This window comes from Malania oleifera, chromosome 4 (genome assembly GCF_029873635.1).
Source record: "Malania oleifera isolate guangnan ecotype guangnan chromosome 4, ASM2987363v1, whole genome shotgun sequence".
In the NCBI taxonomy this organism is placed as follows: Eukaryota; Viridiplantae; Streptophyta; class Magnoliopsida; order Santalales; family Ximeniaceae; genus Malania; species Malania oleifera.
The window spans coordinates 29,075,836-29,098,134 of record NC_080420.1 but is presented as its reverse complement, the minus strand read 5'-3'; the positions used below and the strand labels follow the sequence as shown (position 1 = coordinate 29,098,134).

The following is a 22,299-nucleotide window of genomic DNA, read 5'->3' as shown; positions in this document are numbered from 1 at the left end:
CCTTAAGTTTATTTAACTTATAAATTACGTAGTTTGTATGATTTAGATATTTAAAACATCCACGCAATTTATATATGCTGAAAAATAAAGAGTAAGGGAAAGAGAGAGTGAGATCGGGATTTTTACAAGGTTTGGCTTATACCCAGGCTACGTCATCGCCTTTGGCAAAACACCAAAGGTTTACTAAATTCAGTTCCTTTTCCGGGAGGAACAATACCGTTTACACACTCCTTCAGAAGGATAAAGCCCGCCTCTTCAAACAAAGTACCCTCGTTCGGTCACTCCTTCAATTAGGCTAGAGTCCGTCTCTCTAAGCAATATCCTCTTCCGTAGCCAACGATCCAAATAACCTTGAACCGTCAATATCTACAAGATAAAAATGAAATAAACGTACAAAGAATGCTCACACAAAGAGCTGCTTAGTACAACAATTCAGCACTATAATATACTTCAAATTAAATAACAATATGGAATTCAACTTGAAGCTCAAGGAAGTATATCACTGATTAATTCTTTCAATGATTGAAAGATTTAGAATTTTTAGCACAAGATTGGTGAGTGAGAATTAGCAAGACCTCAGCAAACTTCGTAAACAAGATGAGAGCAAGAGAGAGCTTTGGGAATTTGAGAGCAATTGAGAGAGATGCTGAATTTAATTCTTGGTTCATTGATTCAATGATCTTTGAGGCTTATTTATAGACTTGAAAATGTATGTAACTTGATCCCCAAGTGACTTGGAGTATTCCACAAGTTTTCACAAAATTTGAGCCCCAAGCAAACTTATTTAAAAATTTGACCGTTATGAAAATTTCAAAACAACCGCATGATAGTTGACTGTCCATTTTTGGCAGTCGGCTGTCTAGTTAAGTTAAAGGGACAGTAAGGTGGTAGTTGCCTATCTAAACACGGACAGGTGTCTCAAAATGCACAGACACTCAGACAGTCGTCTGTCAAGTACTTGAAAGTCGTCTGTCATGCTGTTAGTTTCGAGCACCCTTCAGTATTTTTATCATAAATTTTTCTATGTAACTCCAAATTTTACATTCTTGGTGTCAAATGAAAGCTAATATAAAAACCTAAAACGTTCATGTTTAACACATTTTAAAATAAAGGCTTTTTAATGGAGATAAATGTACATCAATGCAGATGTAGAAAAATTGACAGCAATTGAGAAATCCTCTTTTTGGTGCTTTTCATTCCAAAAATGATTCTAACCTTTTTGAAACAATTTTTGACCTTATAAAAATATTTTCCAAGTATATTAAAAGGTATGTAGGTCCAATAAATTAACTTAAGAGGTTCATGCATTCATATTAAAATTTTTTGAAGTATTTACATGAAATTTCCTAGACTCTTTCGAATTTTTAAGTCTTGAATTCCTTGATGCTTTTATACTTGTTTCATCTTTCTTTGAGCTTTCATCAAGTTCTCTTTAATCCGCATGCTCTCATGATCTTAAAAATTTATCTTTAAATCCATTTTTGAATCCATGCTTTAATCTTCATATTAATCATCCTTCTTTGAAATATAAACTTTCATGAATTCTTTAACCTTGCATTCATTATTGAGTCCTAAAAATACATCACTTAAACAAAGCATGTTAAGTTCTGCTTGTTTGTTAGCATCAAAACAGGATATTAAACCTTGTAAGACCAACGTGAAGATTAAATACAACTTCCGTGTTTTAAGCTTCAAGAGAAACGGGCTCTAGGGGGGTCAAGATTGACCTCGTTCACAGAGAAATAAAAAGAAGAAAGAAGGAAAAGAAAACGGAAAAAAAATATAAACCCACTTGATGTGACTTGGCCATGCAGTCGGGTCTGGGTACTTTGCTGCATAGGGCATTCCCCCCTCTCCCTATATATTTCTTCTTTTTTTTTTTCCTTTAGGCAAGCCACACCCCCTCTCTTCTCCTTCTCTAACTCTCAAACTCTTCTCTCTCTCTCTCTCTCTCTCTCTCTCTCTCTCTCTCTCTCTCTCTCTCTCTCTCTCTCTCCTTTGCCTTGCTTTCTCTGGGTCTATTGCCATACCCGTTCGTCCTAGCTCACTCTTCTCTTCTCCCTCACCCTCTTTAACCTCTCGGCCCCCTCTCTTCCTTCTCCTTTCTCTCCCTCTCTTCTATTTTCTCTTTTTTTCCTTCATTCTCTTCCTCTGCTCCCTGCTGCCTTTACTCCTTGCCACAGCTGTTGTCGTCTTCTTCTTCTTCTTTCTACCTTCTTCTTCTGTTGTTGCCTGCTGCAACCTTTAACCTGCCTCAGTCGAGAACTCTGCTGCTGCGGCTGCTGTCCCTGCGTCTTCAAGTTCCTTCAGTGAACCAGCCACCGTTGTTGCCCTGCTACTGTGCTACCGATAAGCCAAGAGGAGCTCCTAGAATCTGTTGTTGTACCTGCTATTGATTGAAGGATCCAAGAAGCCACTTTGCCATTCATTGTGTTGCTGCTGTTGGAGGTCCATAGCCGTGCAGCTTCTCCAATACACCCACAGGCTAGTATCTCTCTCTCTCTCTCTCTCTCTCTCTCTCTCTCTCTCTCTCTCTCTCTCTCTCTCTCTCTCTCTCTCTCTCTCTCCTCTTTTCCTTCACTTATATTTAAATGAATCTTGTTGGTTTTCTTATTAAGGATTAATTAAAGTTGTAAACTTTGAATGTTGTTTGGGGTATTATTATTATTCAAGCAAGTTTATTTATTTATTTTTCTTTCTCAATTAAAGTTATCATTAGATTTAATCATTGTTCGAGTTATTTAGCTAATTAATTAAAGTTTGGTTTGGTTCTAAAAAAAAGGATAAAATATAAAAAGGAAAAAAAAAAATTTTTTTAGAAGTTAAATTAGTAGTTCTCTTTAAATTTTAATCTTGTTTGTTGAAGTTCAATTTAGTTTAGGTTCAATCTTATTAACGTTCCCATTTTTTATCGTGTTTAGTTACTGTTTGAGTTATTAAAGGTTTAATTTTTGTTCAAGCTCTTGTTGCATTTAAGTTTTGATTTTGATTCAAGTTCTTGATTTTGTCAAAAGTTTGATTTTTTTTTTTCTTGTCCGCGTATGTGTTTGATTGAGTCTTTATTATTGCGTGTTTCAATTATGTGTCAAAGTTATCATTTTTAGTTTTGTTTGAAGTTCAATGCATGTTTCAATTCCTGTGTAATTAGACTAGGATTTCCGTTTCTCATTGTTAAATTCAGTGCATGTTAGGATTAGAATTTAATTTTCATGTTCGTTTAATTTATCAAAAGAAATCTCAAAAGTCTAGAAAATCCCAAATCTAAACTTAGTTTAGTAACTTTTTAATTTTCAATTGGAAATACCTAAAATTTGAGATTTAATCGCATTTCTAGAGCAGACGATCTGGCCTTTGAGCTAAATATTACATGACGTAACTTATATACTTGAAATAGCTTTCGAGTTGCTCATTTTTAGAGTGAGTCACTTCTGCCCCCTTATTTATTATAAAAAAAATAGGTCCTAGTCATCTCGCCTAAGAAGATCAAATATCCTAGCTAGACTAGATTCGATGCTGTCAAAGCGCGTGGTCATCCCTTGCTCCAGTGAATTGAAGCATGTATCAACTCCCTATTCCAAAAACAGAAATGAGAATCAATACCCTATTCCAATGTACCGAAGCGTGCACCTAACCCATCAAGACGCTACCTAATGGAGTCATTTGGTAGTCCACTACCCTCAGGTTCATCAATATATTCATTAGGGATTTCAGATGGTCTTGCTTTGATGTTCTCCTCTTCCATTGCTTCTTCTACCTTGTCAGTTGGAACTCTTATTAGTTGGTCCTGCTTCAGCTAGATCAATGATCGCTCATCCCAAAAAAAGTGCATCTGGCACATGGTGAACTCGGAATATTCATCATCCGATCTTGGACTTACCTCCTCAGTACCTACAAAATGTTCATCATGGTGGGAGAGTATGGATGTAAGGAGTCTTCCAAATGGTAGGCACCCATTCTTCTTTCTTATATTGTCTTGCATAATTTTCCCAATAACGGAGGGCAGATCAATCTCGTGACTGTGCGATATGCAATACATCATGAAGATATCTTTGTGTGTCATCGTGTCATGTCCACCATGTCTTGGCAAGACATTATAGCTAATCATATGATACAGTACATAGACGTCAATAGTTAAATCCTTGGCCTTTGGTTTAGCTATTTTTGGAATCTGTGGATTTTTAGTTACAACTTTGAGCGCCTCATAAGGATTAAACCAATCCCTGTACATGGGCCAACCCTTGATAGGGAGACTTGTGATGTCATATCCACCGCACATCATAATTTCACTCAAAGTGTCAACATCCAAATATGTAACCTCACCCCTAACCATGGAGTGTGCAGGTTCCCTAGGAGTAGCAGATACAAAGTTGGCATAAAACTCCTTAACCAACTCAGGATAAACCGATTCATTAAGGGTCATTAAGAACTCCCAACCTATAGCCCTAAATTTATTTATGAAGAATGGAAAATTATTCTCAAGAAATGTTAAAGGCACAATTTTGCTACTCATCACGTTTCTTTTTGAAGTATCGGTTTTGAATCAGCTGAAGGCTTCCTTAGACTCAAATCTGCTTTCCCATTCCTCAAAAAATTTTCTTGATTTTTCTTTAGATTGAGGTGGGGGAGTGGATTCCATAGATTGAGGAGAAGGAGTGGATTCCCGAATAGGTGCCTTGTCTTTCCTTCTTAATGATCTTCCCTCTCCTCTCTTGTTCTTGGGAGCCATTGAAATGAAGGTTTTCTATGTTTTATTGACAATCTAGGAGAGTTCTAGATGAAGATAAGATGAAAATATGAGGGCAAAGGGGTTAGGGTTTTGAAAATGAATCGGTTTCTATGATTTATAACCTGACCCCCCGACTAAAACCATCGATAGTTTAGGAAAGAACCAAAAATTTAACTTTCTCGATTAAATTTGTCGATGGTTTGGTGTTGAACCAAACCATCTTAAGTGAATATACAAATTAAGCAATTTCTTCCTTACAAGTTTAACAAATATCGTGAGGGGTACACATTCCTAGTTCGTGTCTCATTTTAAAAAATATATCTTCGTTTAGGGGTTTTGTCAAGATATCCGCCAGTTGGTGTTCAGTGTTAACAAATATTAGTTCCACGTCCTCTTTTTGAACATGGTCTCGAATAAAGTGATGTCTAATTTCAATGTGTTTAGTGAAATTAGGATGTATTCCCAAGAGGGGGTGAATTGTGTTATTTAAAAATTTATTTATGGAATTCTTATTTTCTTTAACCCTTAACAATTCCATCTTCCAATATATATATATATGTAGCAATCAAACTATATCAATAAAGAGTTTTTAGATATAAATGTAGTAATTAAAACACCATCTGAATTTAAACAACAAAACAATAACAAAACCAAGCCTTAGTCCCACTAGGTGGGGTCGGTTATATGAATCTTTTTCTGCCAATTTATGTGATCATGAACCATTTCTTTTAATAGATTCAAGGATATTAAATCCTTACTCACTATCTCCTCCCAAGTTATTTTAGGTCTACCCCTACCCATTCTATTGCTCCCCATAATAACTAAGTCACTCTTCCTCATAGGTGCACTATGTGGCCTACGTTGCAAGTGTCCATACCATCTGAGTCATCCATCCCTTATCTTATCTTCTATAGGAGCTACACCTAACTTCCCATGAATATGTTCATTCCTTAATTTATATTTCAATGTTATACCACTCATCCATCTAAGCATTCTCATCTTGGCAACTTTAACTTTTTAGATATTATGTTTCTTCATCGCCTAACATTTCGATCCATATAGCATTGCTGGTCTTATAGCTATCCTATAAAACTTCCCTTTCAATTTTAAAGGTATTCTATGATCACAGAGCACACTTGAAGCACTTCTCCATTTTACCCAACTGCTTTAACTCTATGCATTACATCATCTTCAATTTCTCCTTCAGTATGCATAATAGATCCAAGGTATCGAAATCTACAAGTGCTATTTATTTCTTCATCATCAAGTTTAATTCTGTCCCTAATATTCCTCCTATCATTACTAAAATTACATTTCATATATTCTATCTTATTTCTACTTATTCTAAAGCCTCTAGATTCCAAAGTTTCTCTCCATAATTCTAACTCAACCTCTACTCCGTCCTTAGTTTCATCAATTAATACAGTATCATCTGCAAACAACATACACCATGGAACCTCTTTTTGAATACTCTCAGTCAATTGGTCCAACACTAAAGCAAAAAGATAAGGATTCAAAGCTTGATGTACACCTTTGGTGATTGGAAATTCTCTAGTTTCTCTATCTATAGTCCTTACACTAGTCATTACTCCATCATAAATATCCTTAATGACATCAGTATACCTACTACATACACCCTTTTCTTTCTAAAACCCACCATAGAACTTCCTTAGTTATCCTATTATATGCTTTCTCAAGGTTAATAAAAATGATATGCAAGTCTCTCTTCTTTTCTTTAAACTATTTCATTAATCTTCTTAAAAGATAAATAACTTATGTGGTAGATCTCCCAAGCATAAAACAAAATTGATTTTATGAAACTTTCGTTTCTAACCTTAATCTTTGTTCAACTACCCTTTCCCATAGTTTCATTGTATGACTCGTAAGTTAAATTCCACGATAGTTATTACAATTTTGAATATCTCCTTTAAAACACCATCTGAATTTACAATATAAGAAAACACATTCAGTTAAGCACTTGTTTGAGGTACAACTTGCAGTTTGATTCAAAAAGGTTCACAACAATATACCCAAGAATAAATTAAGTGATTCTATTTGTGCTTCAATGAGATAATCGATATTAAGATATGATTTTCAGCAACAAAAGGTTCATGACAATATACCCAAGAATAAATTAAGTGATTCTATTTGTGCTTCAATGAGATAATCGATATTAAGATATGATTTTCAGCAACAAAATTATTTTCTTTCAAAACTGATTTTTGTATGTCACTTGTTTAACTTCAGCACATATGCTTAAATCTGAAAATTAATTTACAATTATTTATATAATCACAAAAATATGTCCAACAAGTTCACAATTTTCAGTAATATTTCCCTTTTCAACAAGTTCTTAAATCTTCACCACAATCTAAAATATTCAACAAAGTTTAATATTCAGCAAAAGGTAATCTTCAGCAAGTTCTTATGAAAATAAACACATGCACACAGTTAATATCTTGCAGAAATTAAAAAGAATAGGAAAGAAGAAGCTGAACACCGTTGCTTTTACATGGTTCGGCCGTAGCCTACATCCTTGCCTCATGCAACACGCTGTAAGGATTTCCTTTCCCAACTTCGTTACCAGGTGAAGTTATAACTTGTCTCCCTCAAAAGTGGAGTTTGTCTCTCTAACGAGAATCCCCTCTCGCTAGGCAACGAGTCAATACCTAAACCGTCAAAAAAATACAACAAACAGCAAAAATTGCTTGTACAAGATAAACGCTCCTCGAATGAGCATATCAGTACACGTTCGATTCAAAACAATACTTTAAATAAACAATATAAATGTTGAAGCTCGAACGTATATCACCAAAGCTTATCAAGCGAGTGAGTTTTGAAAGATCAAATCAGTCTTTTTTTATGAGTAGTAAATAAGAACACAACAGTCGCCTATGCAGACAAGAGTATTCAAAATATGTGCATGTCATTCACTTTGATGATGTGCATTCTTGCCCTAATGTACGAGAATAATATGTTTAAATTGTGCACTAGGGTTTCAAAAAGTTTTCCTAAAGTTTTATCTTGATTTGGAAACCAATCACCCAAGATTTGGAAACAAGATCAGCGCTTTAACTCCTTTAAACATATGCATTAGTTGCCTGTCCTCGAAGGGTTAGTCGCCTGTGCTCATTTAAAAATAGCGCATTCTGAAAGTTAGAATGGGGTCAGTTGACTGTGCTCGATAGGTCAATCGCCTGTGCCTATTTTGTTTGTATATTTTCAAACTCAATAGCACCACAGTTGTCTGATGATATATCATCAGTCATCTGTCCTTTCAATAGACCTTGTTTTTCCTTATTTTTTGGTTCCAAACTTAATTCATGTAGTGGAAAACTTAATTTTGACTTTAAGAAAACATTTTCCATGTATAAAATCAGATATCTAAGTCCAATGACATACTAGGAGTTTCAATCAATCAATATGAGTTTTAAAGTACTTACATGAGACTTTCATATGATTTTCCTATCTACGTTCGTAAGTCTTCATGTTGTGAAACTTCCAATATTTCTTCTGAACTTTATGCAATGCTTCAACGAGCTTCATGTCTCATATAACTTGAGTTCTTCATGATTATCATGTCTCATAGCCTTAAGTGTCATTTTCCATTCAAACTCTTCAAGCTCATCCACTTGAAGTCTTAAAATCACATAAGTCCTGAAACTTAAATTCACAAAGACATGTTAAGAAACCTTGATTTGTTATCATCAAAATGAGATTAAACCTTATTAGGCCAACAATCTCCCCCTTTTTGATGATGACAAATAAGGATAAAAAATGAGAAAGCCTTAAACGGCTCCCCTTTACAATAAGCATACCCTTAACAAGTCATAGTCACATTCTAATCAGAGCAGTATCAAGCATTCAGAATTTTCAGTATATATCATGCTTTCAATGCACATTCTTTCAATACCCATAGTATTTAAGCATTCAGAATTTTCAATATTATCATGCTCTCAATACATATGCTTCCAATATTCATAATATTCAAGCATTTAGAATCTTCAATATATATCATGCTCTTTCAATAATATGTAAGCATGAATATATGTTATATGGTTATATCATGCTATTTCTCCCAATCTAATATCATTCCAAAATCTAATAGCATTCTTTCTAATAACTCCCCCTGAATATATGTTATATGGTTATATCATGCTATTTCTCCCATGTGTTGCTCCATATATTTCTCCCCATTATGGCATCAACAAAAAGGGTATCTGAAAAAAAAAAAAAAAAAAAAAAGATCATGCATAAGAACAGAGGACTTAAAATCAGAATTCAGTTCATGAGCATAGTCCATAAGTCAGCATGCAATGCATCATATCAAATAGAGATCATATTCAAGCATTATGCAAAATATATTTATTAGAAGAAAAGTCTAGCATGAAAAGAGTAATGTTCAATATAAGCAAAGAGAAAGAAATGTAAAGAGTTGTAAACAACTCAAATATTACAACCCAAAGTTGTTTTTAAAAATCAAAAGCTAATCGTCATTTCCATCATCTGATTCAGTGCCTTCCTCATCATCTCCATCTTCATCTCTAGAGTTTGTTTCCATAGGAGCTTTACCACGTGATGAAGAAGAACCTTCCATGTACTGTTCAATGCATCCAATACGCTGATCCAAGGTATAACATGACTGAAGTGAACTAAAATAAGTACACACTTCACGATAGAAGGCATTCTACTGCTGCTGATAAGCTGCAAATCAAAATGGAACATTATCTGCTGGTGGTGCGTTTTGCTGGGGTGCACGAGCCTGTTCATGTCTTGGAGCTTGTTTTTGTCCTCTACCACCCTTGGGCAACAATCCATGTCCTTCATAATTAATGTAACCCATTTGTTTCTTTGTAGTAGCCGAAAACATATTACAATGGGTTCTTTTGATAAATAGGGTAGATGTTGTGGTAAGACCTAGAGTATCAAAAATTTGATTCAGTATTCCTCCATATGGAATAACGACCCTGTTGACCTAGTTGGTCATATCCCATTTTAATAATGACAAATACACTTAGTACTAATGTTTGCACTAAGGCTTGCATGCAGGTTCGTTCTACGCATGAAATTGAAAAGAATGCTATATCATGATGATGTATAGTGATATTATAGAAGAATGAAGATTATTGCACCTTATTTGTAATTGTGTTTTTATATTCTTTATTCTGGGTTATAATTAATTATGGACTGTAACAATATATAGCCTGTAATAATTTGCATCATGCATGGTCGGATAATATGCTCAGAATGACCTTAGATAAACCTTAGGCTCCCACACTTAGTGCACAAAGTCCCACTATACTTCACATGTTATTAGGGGCTAAATTAAAATCAAAGAATGGACCTTAGGTTAAAATCATGAGGCTTCAGGCGACGGAACTTGGCAAGTCAAATTGCCTCAGTCGATCGAACCATAAACTAGTCAAAAAGTTGACTTGGATTCGGGCGACCGAACTCAAAATGACTTGAGTGTCCATGGTCGACCGAACTTGTACCTTATACTTTTCCATTGTCCCCAGGCGCCCAAACTTATAGCTCATTTTACCCTCGGGCGACTAAACTTGACAATTCAGTAAACTGAACTATGGTTCAAATGACCGAACCTCGGACAGAATGGAAATCGCCTTTGGTTAGCAAACCGAACAAAAATTCAGGCACCCGTACTTCAAAAATCACTTTTTATGTTGTATCTGTTCGGGCGACCAAACCAAGGGACAGGCGCCCGAAACTAAGGGTGAGCATAATTCGGTGAAAACCGAATTAACCAGCCGAAATTGGTCGGTTCGGTTATAATTCTACAAAATTTCGGTTAATCGGTTTCGACTCGGTTAAGGGTAAAAAAAATTTTAGTTAACCGATTAACCGAATTACTAATTAATTAGATTTTAAATATAATTTATGAATATAATTTTTGCTTATGCAAGTGCATTAAGGAGTTTAATTAAGCTTGCTTATACTCGGCATTATTATTATTATTATTATTATTATTATTATTATTATTATTATTATTATTATTATTATTATTATTTGTCGTTGTTTTTCTTGTTTTGGATTCTTTGTTCTATGGTAAAATATTATTTTCATTAATAAAATTCATAAATAAGGTATTTAATTAAGCTGGATTTGGTTTTAAAAAAAATTTTTATAATTTGGTTTTAAATGAATTCGGTTAAAATCGATTAACCGAATTACCCAAATGGGCAATTCGGTTGGGGTCGGTTGGTGTCCTTCGTCAATTCGGTCGGTTCGATTAATGGTATTATTTAACCAAATATTTCGGTTAATTCGATTAATTACCCGAATTTAACCGAACCAACCGTTTGCTCACCCCTACACAAAATTCTCGAGTTGTTCAATTTTTTTACCACAATTAAGAAGGGTAAAATAGGGTTAATTTTCCTAAACATTTTTTAAAGAAATTTAATAATACCACAGATGTCCCCAACGGTCATAAATCTTGTCTTCTCTATATATATGAGTTCATTTGCAAAAATTAAGGGAGATTTAGCATACTTGATTAGTCAAAAATCCTCTGTTTTTCAAAGATTATATCTTTCATATATTAAGCCCATACACTCACTCTTTGCTATTCTTTTGAGAAATTCAACTTCCTAAGAGTGTTATTGAGTGTTTCTAGTTGCTAAAACTCTCCCGGTTATAGATTGATTATTTTTTTCTTATTAAGAATTTTTAGCTAGGGTTCTTCTCTTGATTTAATAAATAAATTTTTGTGTGGGAAAACCCTTGTAGCTAGTGAGTCTTTGCATCTTGGTTGCAAGATTTATCAAGCTTGTGTGTTTTGATTTACAAAATACTTTTTTCACAAGTTTACACTTTTCAAATATCTCTTGAGCTATTATGTTGTGAAAAATCTTGTTTGAAATATTTTGAATATACTTGTTGAAACACTTTGAAACTTGTGGTGATTAATTTACTTTGATTATTTGTTTCAAAGTTTGCTTGGAAATACACTCTAGATCTTGACTGTATATTCACATTAGATTAAGTGTTTAGCATACATTATTAAGCACTGAGCATATTTACTATCATTTGTGCATGCATAATTATCTGGACTATATTGTGGTACATCTCTGCTTGTGTTGAAGCACCTTATTTGTACGCAAAATTTATATTGAATATTTGTTATATTTTAGACGTGGGCCTAAAGAGGTAGACTAGCTTTATTGAACAGTCCCGGATTGGCTTATACCCGGTTAAGAAAGATAGGTGCACTATCTTGGTAAGTTATAGTTGTAGGTTGAGGTCAATCTCGTTAATTGACCTGATTGTATTAGGTGTCGCTCCACCCGTGAAGTGAGCTTATAGTGGAATCCTTGTGCTGGTGAGCCAAGTTTTAACCATGAGTCTTTAGTTTTAAGTTGTAGAAACATATTCCAGAGAGCGCAATATGTCTAGAATTTAAATATATAAATAACTAAAAATAAAAATACAATAGTGAAAAAAGAAATATGTAATACATAATCCATTGATTAATTAATATTGCTACCAAGCATCCTTAATACTTTATTTCATTTCATGTTTTCGAGAATCATCAAGTAATTTTAAGATAGAAATTTTTTGTATTGTAAAACTGCTCTGTTATACATAATCTTTATTATATTTAGATCATCAAGGTTGAAGAATGAAGACTTCCCTTTCTTTCCCACTCTATCCTGCTGGTTGTCTCACTGAAAGGCTGATCTAACCAAAGATACAGCTCTATATAAGATAACTGGACTAATATTCCATGGTTCAATCTATTATATGGACTTCCAATTAAGCTTCCATGCAATCCCAATTGCAGGAGTTATGATTTGATGGAACACATTCTCAAAGTTTATATCTATAAGAAAGGAGAAAAGCCCATTTTTCATCAGCCACAGTTACGGAGAATTTATGCCTCTGAAGGATGGTTTATGGAACTGATGGAAGGAAATAAACAGTGTGAGGAACCCTAGCAAAGCTCACTTATTTTAAGTTAAAAAAAGCTACGGGTAGCATATGCGCAAAGTTTGCCTAATCATCGGGAGTTGGAAGAGTACTTGAAGAATTATGTAGTTTTGATTGCAGAAAAATATATTTTCTGGAACAGAACGGGAGGGATGGATCATTTTTTTGTTGCTTGTCATGATTGGGTATGCTTCTAATGCTTCTCTTCGACTTAGATTCATTAGTTTATAACATAGTTACCAGAAAACACTAACACGCTAGGGAACCACCTATAGGTACAAATGTTCTGAAACGTGGTACATTTTTCGTTTCAGAACACTAAATCTAATGATCATAAGTTTTAATTCAATATTGTTCACATAACACTTTTTTTTAAATTAAGTTGAAAATTATTACATTGTAATTCCGTTTTATTTCATTATTCATCCATTTCACAAAATAAAATTTCTTTTGGATTTTGAAACACTTCAGCATCTTCTCCAAAATATATAAGTGCCATTACATATTTTTCACCAATATGTCTATATAATTATACCCCTAACTTTCCATATTTTAGAGCATGTTCTATACCATGATCTCGTCCTGTTCTAGGTAACATTGGTTTGTAATAATTAAATGCCTCAATGGATGATATTATCTATTTAACATGTGTTTAGGTCATACTTTAGTCAAGAGTTAGGATGCTGGATTTTAAGTTTCAAAATCCTTTAGGTTGGGCTGAGCAAAGCACTATCAATCAATTTTCAGGCCATACCATAGATCCATCATCCTGATGGATATGGCCTATATGGGCAGTTAAGGAGATTGAGTTTTTCATGCAGAATCTACTCTGGGGACAATGATGCCCTCATAGATGCAACTTAAGATCTGAAGGGCGACACCCCCTGTCCCTCCTCCTCTCACTTTAAAGGGAAAAATGGTAAAGGTCTGGTACACTTCAAAGTTGCATGCAAAAGCTAAACCTAGCTAGTGCAGTTTTGTAATATTTTGAGTTCGAGCTACCATATGGTTCAGACCTTTTTCTTTTGATGAATGCTGGAAATTTTAGGCTCCTCAAGTCACAAGGTCGATTAAGCAAAATTGAGGCATTTAATTGCTAAAGGCTTCAACATAGGAAAGGACACAGCACTACCCGTAACATATGTCCGGGATGAAGAGGATCCCCAAAAAGATCTTCAAGGAAAACCTCCATCACAGAGGCCCATTCTCGCCTTCTTTGCAGGGAGCATGCATGGTTATGTCCGTCCTGTCCTGCAATACTGGGAAAATAAAGAACCTGACATGAAAATATCTGGTCCAATGCCTCGTGACAGTCAAGGCAAAAAGATTTACCGGGAGCACATGAGGAGTCGCAAGTATTGCATATGTGCCAGGGGTTATGAAGTACACACACCTCGGGTAGTTGAGGCCATTTTCTCTGGGTGTGTGCCAGTGATCATATCAGATAATTATGTTCCTCCTTTCTTTGAGGTCTTAGATTGGAAGGCATTTTCTGTGTTCATCCTGGAGAAAGATATCCCAAATTTGAGAAACAGAATGCTCTCCATTTCAGAAGAGAAGTACCTTGCAATGCAGCTAAGAGTAAATATGGTGCAGCAGCATTTTCTTTGGCATAAAAAGCCGATGAAGTATGACTCATTTCATATGATCCTTCACTCAGTTTGGTTCAGTAGAGTTTTGCAGATAAAGACTTGATGAGGGCATAATTTTGTGTTCTTAGGAGTGAGGAAGCAGGAAAATGAGCATTAGTCAAACAGAAAAAGCTGCTTCTGTAAATGGTCAACCATTGGCCAAGGCATTGAAGGGCACACTCATCGAGCTATAAGCATGTCCCATCAAATTGTTCTTTGGTAAATTGGTGATGTTCAGTTCAGATGCCACACTTCCTCTCTTCTTATCATGCATATGCAATGCCAGCGGCACCAACAGCCAAACATTAGATTCATATCTACAAGGAGAGTTTGATGTTCCAATGAGACATTTGATATTTTCCTTGACCATTGATTTATGTTCTTGGTTCTGTATGATTTTGTTCTTTTTGTGCTCCAAATAAACAATTGTTTTGTGAGGTGGTGTTTGTATATATTATAGGGAAATTGAAGGATTTCATTGTAGTTCTATAAGACTGAAGGTGAATTTCAATAATATGTGTTTTGTAATTAAGTAGTTATTTCTCAGGAAAGCTAATATTGTTGAAATGCACGAACACACATCTCTTGGGTTTAAGTTCTGGAATATGGTTTGACCTTATCAAAACCCCATCATCCCTTTTTCAAAAAATTCTTACGCTATGTTTGGAAGGACTTTGGATTTGGATTTGTGTAAATTTGAATAAAATATAATACAAAATTATATTGAGTTTCCTACAAATTCGTACAAATTCAAATTCAAAACCCATATCCATACTCCCAAATGCAGCATTAGACAGACAACAGCAAAGTTCACTTCTTTCTTTGTAGGTCGTCACTGTTGGGTGTCCCTCCTTGTGGGGCCCAACAATTGGAAAGAGTTTTTTTAATGGTTGTTGGCTTCTCAAGGAAGCAATATTCAACACCAAGCCTCATGCGCAGTAATTGAGGCTGCCCCTTCATCTCCTTTTTTACCATCTTGTCTTGCAACAGCAAATAGTCTTCACAACCAGTAGCCCTCTCCACTCTCTCTGTTTTTTTATTGACGGAAACACCACACAGCTCCTCACGCCAGTGCCTGCAGCCAGCACCTGCAGCAGGCCCACGCATCAATGCTGGTCAACTTCTTCATTGCAGTAAGCTACTGCTGCTTCTTCTTCGTGTGTCTCCAACTGCATATTATTTACAGCATATTGGGATTTCTTTTATTGTGGTCTTTTGGTTGGTTCTTTAAAGCTTTGTTCAGAATATTTGGTGAGGCATTTCCATCTTACTACATTTGTTTATACACTCTTGTGTATTTATAAGGCATATGCCTTTTGTATCCACTTTGTACAATATATTTGGTGATAATGGATTTGGACCATCGTGCCCCGTGGACGTACCTCAACATTTGAGAAAATCACGTTAAATTTCTTGTGTCTCAATTTTTTATTGTTTGCATTACTCCATTGATTTACTTGTGGGAATTAGTTCATATATAATATTTTCCTAACAAGTGGTATCAGAGTCATGTTATTTGTTTGCATTAAATTTGTGTAAATCATGGATGGTAATGTTGGCCGTATGATTAGCTTCAATGGAAGCAATTGGGCAACTTAGAAAACAAAAATGCAAGATCTTTTATTTTGCAAAGATTTGGATGGGCCTATTGAGGGTGATAGTCGAAAGCCTAAAGACATGAGTGATGACGAGTGGAATAGGCTCAATAGGAAAACCGTTGGTGTTCTCCGGCAATGGATTGATGATAGTGTTTTTCATCATGTCTCTACTGAAACTTCAGCACATGAATTGTGGAAAAAATTATAGGGTCTTTATGATAGAAAATCGGCTACAAATAAAGCATTTCTTTTCCGAAAATTGGTGAATTTGAAATATAAAGATGGTGGTCTTATTACCGAACATTTGAATGAGATGAAAAATATTATCAATCAGCTTGCTACTATGAAAATAGTTTTTGATGATGAATTATAGGCCTTAATGCTTCTTAGCTCTTTGCCGAAAAGTTGGGAGACTTTGGTTGTGACTGTTAGTAATTCGGCTCCCGATGGAATTGTTACTATGAACCAAGTAACTAGCAGCTTGTTGAATGAAAAAATTAGAAGAAAATCAGTTGGCTCTTCTCATTCAGAGGTACTTGTGATAGAAAATCGGGGGAGAGGCAGAAGTAAAAGCAGATATTCTCACCGTAATGATAAATCAAGAGGTCGGTCCAGCTCAATTTTGAAAAAAGATATTGAATGCCACTATTGTCATAAAAAAGGGCATATGAAGCAGGAGTGTAGAAAATTGAAATTCAAGGAGCAAAACAAAGAGAAAAATTTTGAGAAAAAGCACGAAGACACAACTTCAGTTGCATCTGATGGCGATCTCATGGTCGTTTGTGATGAAAGTTGCATTAATTTGACAAGTCAAGAGACTGATTGGGTTATTGATTCTAGTGCGTCATTCCATGTCACTTCTCGGGGAGATTTCTTCCTTCTTATTCCAAAGGAAATTATGGAGTTGTTCGGATGGGAAATGAAGGTTTATCAAAAATTGTTGGCATTGGAAATGTTTGTTTGGAAACAAATTTGGGATGCAAGTTGGTGCTTAAAGATGTGAGACATGTACCCGATATTCTACTAAATTTGATACCTACCGGAAAGCTTGATGATGAAAGGTTTGACAACCATTTTGGTAATGGAAAATGGAAGTTCAGAAAGAGTAATTTGGTGGTGGCTAAAGGCAAGAAAATCGGTACACTTTATATGATGCAAGGTAAAATTGGTAATGGTGTTGTGAATGCAATTGAAAGTCACTCTTCCACCAATTTGTGGCATAAGCGGCTTGGGCACATGAGTGAAAAAGGAATGCAGTTTTTGTTCAAAAAGAAGCTCCTACCCGGGATGAAAGGTACCTCTCTTAAAGCTTGTGTTCATTGTTTGGCCGGTAAGCAACATAGAGCTCCTTTTCGTGCAAAGTTTGTTACTAAAAATTCTAATGTTTTAGATTTGATACATTCAGATGTATGTGGTCCTTTGAAAGTTAAATCTCATGGTGGTACACTTTATTTTGTTACCTTTATTGATGATTGTTCAAGAAAAGTTTGGGCTTACACTTTGAAGACTAAAGATCAAGTCTTAGATGTGTTTAAGCATTTTTAGGTTAAAGTTGAAAGGGAGACTGGAAAGAAGGTGAAATGTGTGCGCTCGGATAATGGTGGAGAGTACATTGGCCCATTTGATGCAGATTGTTACAGCCAAATAATTAGACATCAAAAGACTGTTAAGAAAACCCCTCAACAAAATGGTATTGCTGAAAGGATGAACCGCACTATACTGGAGAGAATGAGATGTATGCTCTCTCATGCGAAGTTGCCAAAATCATTTTGGGGTGAGGCAATGAGGACGGCGGTGGACTTGATTAATTTGTTCCCTTCAACTCCTTTACTTGGTGAAGTTCCTGAAAAAATTTGGAAAGGTAAGGATGTTACTTATGATCACTTGAAAGTGTTTGGTTGTCGTGCATTTGTTCACATTCCAAAAGATGAAAGATCCAAACTTGATGACAAGACAATGCATTGTATTTTTCTTGGCTATAGGCATGATAAATTTGGATACAGATTGTGAGATCCGGTTGACAAGAAAATTGTTAGAAGCCGAGATGTTGTATTTTTTGAAGATCAAACAATTGAAGAATTTGGCACGGTTGAGCAACCACAATCTAATGGGAATGATTTTGTTGACTTAGACTTACCTTCTCCACCTTTGGCACATGACAAACATATGGAAGATGTTCTTCCACCTTTTGAAGATGTTGGAAATGATGAAATTCCTTATGATATTGAAGATGAAAATAAGGGGGAGCAACAAGTTCAAGAGCAAGCTCAATTGAGAAGGTCTTCAAGAGAGCCAAGACCTTCATCTAAATATCCATCAAGTGACTATGTTACTCAAACGGATCAAGGGGAACCTGAAAGCTATCAAGAAGCCATGAACCATGAAAATAAAGTTGAATGGGTGGAGGCTATGCAAGAGGAAATGAATTCCATAGTTGACAATCGCACTTATGATTTGGTTAAACTTCTTCCTTGAAAGAAAGCTTTGTAAAATAAATGGGTGTTTAGGCTGAAAAATGATGGAAAGAATCTTCGGTACAAGCCTAGGCTTGTGGTAAAAGGCTTTGGTCAGAAAAAGGGAATTGACTTTGATGAAATATTATCACCGGTTGTAAAGATGTCATCTATTCGGGTTGTTCTTGGCATGGCAGCATACTTGAATTTAGAAGTTGAGCAACTAGATGTGAAAACCGCTTTCTTACATGGTGACTTGGAAAATGAAATTTACATGGAACAACCGGAAGGCTTCAAACAAAAAGGGAAAGAGAATTTAGTGTGCAAATTAAAGAAAAGTTTGTATGGGTTGAAGCAAGCACCACGAAGAGGGTACAAGAAATTTGACTCTTTCATGATTGATCATGGTTACTCAAAAACCTCTTTGGATGATTGTGTGTTTGCGAAAAAATATTCGGATGGCACTTATATTATTCTTTTACTCTATCTTGATGATATGCTCATTGTAGGACAGGACTTCTCCAAGATTGACAAGTTGAAGTTGGAGTTGAGCAAGTCTTTTGTTATGAAAGACTTGGGACCAGCAAAGCAAATTCTTGGCATGAGAATTGTTCGTGATCGTGAAAAAGGGCAAATTTGGTTGTCTCAAGAAAGTTACATTGAAAAAGTGCTTGAGAAGTTCAATATGGATAAAGCAAAACCCGTTGGTTGCCAACTTGCTAGTCACTTCAAGTTTAATTCAAAACAAAGTCCTACAAGTGAGAAAGATAAGGAAGAGATGAAGAAAATTCCTTATGCTTCGGCTATTGGTTCCTTAATGTATGCAATGGTTTGCACAAGACCGAATTTAGCTTATGCTGTTGGAGTTGTTAGTCAGTTTCTCTCTAATCCAGGAAAGGAACATTGGTTAGCAGTAAAATGGATTCTCCGATACCTTAGAGGCACTTCAAAGGCGTGCTTATGCTTTGGAAATGGTAAATTTACGCTCCATGGATTTACGGATGCCAACATGGCCGATGATGTTGATTCTAGAAAATCCACTTCGAGTTATTTGATGACTTTTGCAGGGGGAGCTGTGGCATGGCAATCTAAATTACAGAAATGTGTTGCTCTATCTACTACGGAAGCCGAGTTTATTGCCATTATGGAAGCTTGCAAAGAATTGCTTTGGTTGAAGAGATTCTTGAAAGAGTTAGGGATGGAATAGGAAAGGTATGTTCTTTATTGTGATAGCCAAAGTGCAATTCACTTGAGTAAGAATTCTATCTTCCATTCAAAGTCAAAACATATTGATGTTAGATATCATTGGATCTGGGGTGTGTTGGATCAGAAATTACTGTAGCTTGAAAAAATTCACACTGATGATAATGGTTCGGATATGATGACTAAAGCATTGTCAAGAGACAAGCATGTGAAGTGTAGAGTCTTCGCCGGATTGGTGGAATCGTCCCCATAAGTCGGGAGGGGGAGATTTGTTGGGTGTCCCTCCTTGTGGGGCCCAACAATTGGAAAGAGTTTTTTTAATGGTTGTTGGCTTCTCAAGGAAGTAGTATTCAACACCAAGCCTCACGCACAATAATTGAGGCTGCCCCTTCATCTCCTTTTTTACCATCTTGTCTTGCAACAGCAAATAGTCTTCACAACCAGTAGCCCTCTCCACTCTCTCTGTTTTTTTATTGACGGAAACACCGCACAGCTCCTTATGCCAACGCCTCTAGCCAGCACCTGCAGCAGGCCCATGCACCAGTGCTGGTCATCTTCTTCATTGCAGTAAGCTACTGCTGCTTCTTCTTCGTGTGTCTCCAGTTGCATATTATTTACAGCATATTGGGATTTCTTTTATTGTGGTCTTTTGGTTGGTTCTTTGGAGCTTTGTTCAGAATATTTGGTGAGACATTTCCATCTTACTACATTTGTTTATACACTCTTGTGTATTTATAAGGCATATGCCTTTTGTATCTACTTTGTACAACATATTTGGTGATAGTGGATTTGGACCGCCGTGCCCCGTGGACGTACCTCAACATTTGAGGGAACCACATTAAATTTCTTGTGTCTCAATTTTTTATTGTTTGCATTACTCCATTGATTTACTTGTGGGAATTAGTTCATATATAATATTTTCCCCAACAGTCACTTCTTTCTTTGTAGGTTGTTCTTACTGCATTTCAATCCTCCGAGTCAAAACAACAATTATCAGTTTATCACTGCTAAAAATCTAACTATTAGTGACACCCAAAAAGTGTTTTAGTTGAATTCTTTTTAAAAGAACAAATAATAATAATAATTTAGGTGGAAATCATGAACAAAATATGTACTTCAAAGTTTAGTCCAAGTCTATCTAAGTCAGGTTTCAGTTGGTTCAACCATGCAAACCTATTTAGCATACTTAAGTATGTTAGCACCGAAAGAGTTCATGGGTGGGCTTGATACACATGAGTGAGCACCAACTTGACCCAAAAGGTTAAGCCTATTGGGCCTTGGGTCCAACCATGTATATAAGCGCCCATAATTCACTTCAATTTTTCAATGTGGTACAAACTCCCAAGGGGAATTCTCAACAATCTTCACCTCACTTATGAGTTCCAATTGCTCCCCCTTAAAGGGAAACCGTCTCCCTTATGGGAGTAAACCCAATTCCCTAACAGTTGCTCAAGTGGGCTTTACCACTGGCACCTTATGTGCCTCGAATTGCATTCCACGTGCCTCCGAACCAATCCTACCTCCCATGTATTGGCCCTTCGGATTCATCCCAGACCTAGATGATCCTTATTGGTCTTGGTCACACACTTGGTTCTCCAACTGTTAGCGCGTCAAAAGAATTAGTTTCACGTCTCAATTTTTTACGATGTCGCTCACCTAGAATTACAAACTGTCGGCTTTGATACCACTTGTTAGCACCGGAAGAGTCCATGGGTGGGCGTAATACACATGAGTAAGCACCAACTTGATCCAAAAACTTAAGTCTGTTGGGTCTTGGGCCCAACCATGTATATAAGCACCCATCATTCACTTAAATTTTTTAATGTGGTACAAACTCGCAAGTGGAATTCTCAACAAAGTAATCCTTGGTTTTGAACTAAAATGACCTTTTCACAACGATTCGTGATACAGGTTATGGGGCTTGTGTCATCAAGGTCCTATGTCATTAAGCAATTTCCTTTCACAACACCTGACTTTTATCACATTTTTATTGAATTATGCATCACATTATTTTCATAGAAAGTGGCATGAAAAGTTGGTGAACGTTTTTATGCCTTGCCCATATTCTTAAGGTGCATTTGTTTTGTTTCGGTTAGTCTAAGCACTTAGTCTATGTTCTATGTAATGACACTCTTAGTCTATGCTTTATACATTAGAGGTATGGTTCTAGCAAGAAACTTTCTCTTTATGATAGGACCTTGCTACCAGATACTTTTTAGTATCGCAGCAAAGTTGGTACACTTCAGTTCCTTTTACTCATCTATACATCACATATATGCAATTCAAAAAGTTTATCAATTGTTGCATGCTCCTCGAGATGTTCACTTTCAAGCTGTCAAACGAATTTGAAGATATCTCAAGGGGACTCTTGGTTATGATGTTCGTCCTTGCTCATCCCCTAGTTTGGTATGTTATGTTGATGTTGACGTTGACTGGGCTAGCTGCCTAGATACTAGACGCTCTACAATGGGTTATTATATCTTTCTTGCCTCTAATCCTCTTGCATGGGGCACCAAGGATCAAGTGTCTATTACTCAATCTAGTACTAATGCAGACTATATGGCGCTTTTTTTTAATGAGCCAAATAGGACCTTAGCACATTTATATGGTGTAAGACTAACGGTTCTTCTTGTCGGGTTAGGAATCGCTAAGAAATATATAAAAGGATTAGACTACCAATTAAGAGATTAAGCGCCCATAATTCACTTAAATTTTTCAATGTGGTACAAACTCTCAAG

General features: G+C 35.9%; 1 pseudogene; it reads left to right on the top strand.

The window, feature by feature from the left end:
- Window positions 1–12,543: 12,543 nt before the first annotated feature.
- Window positions 12,544–14,371, top strand: LOC131154005 (probable glycosyltransferase At5g03795; annotated as a pseudogene).
- Window positions 14,372–22,299: the final 7,928 nt, after the last annotated feature.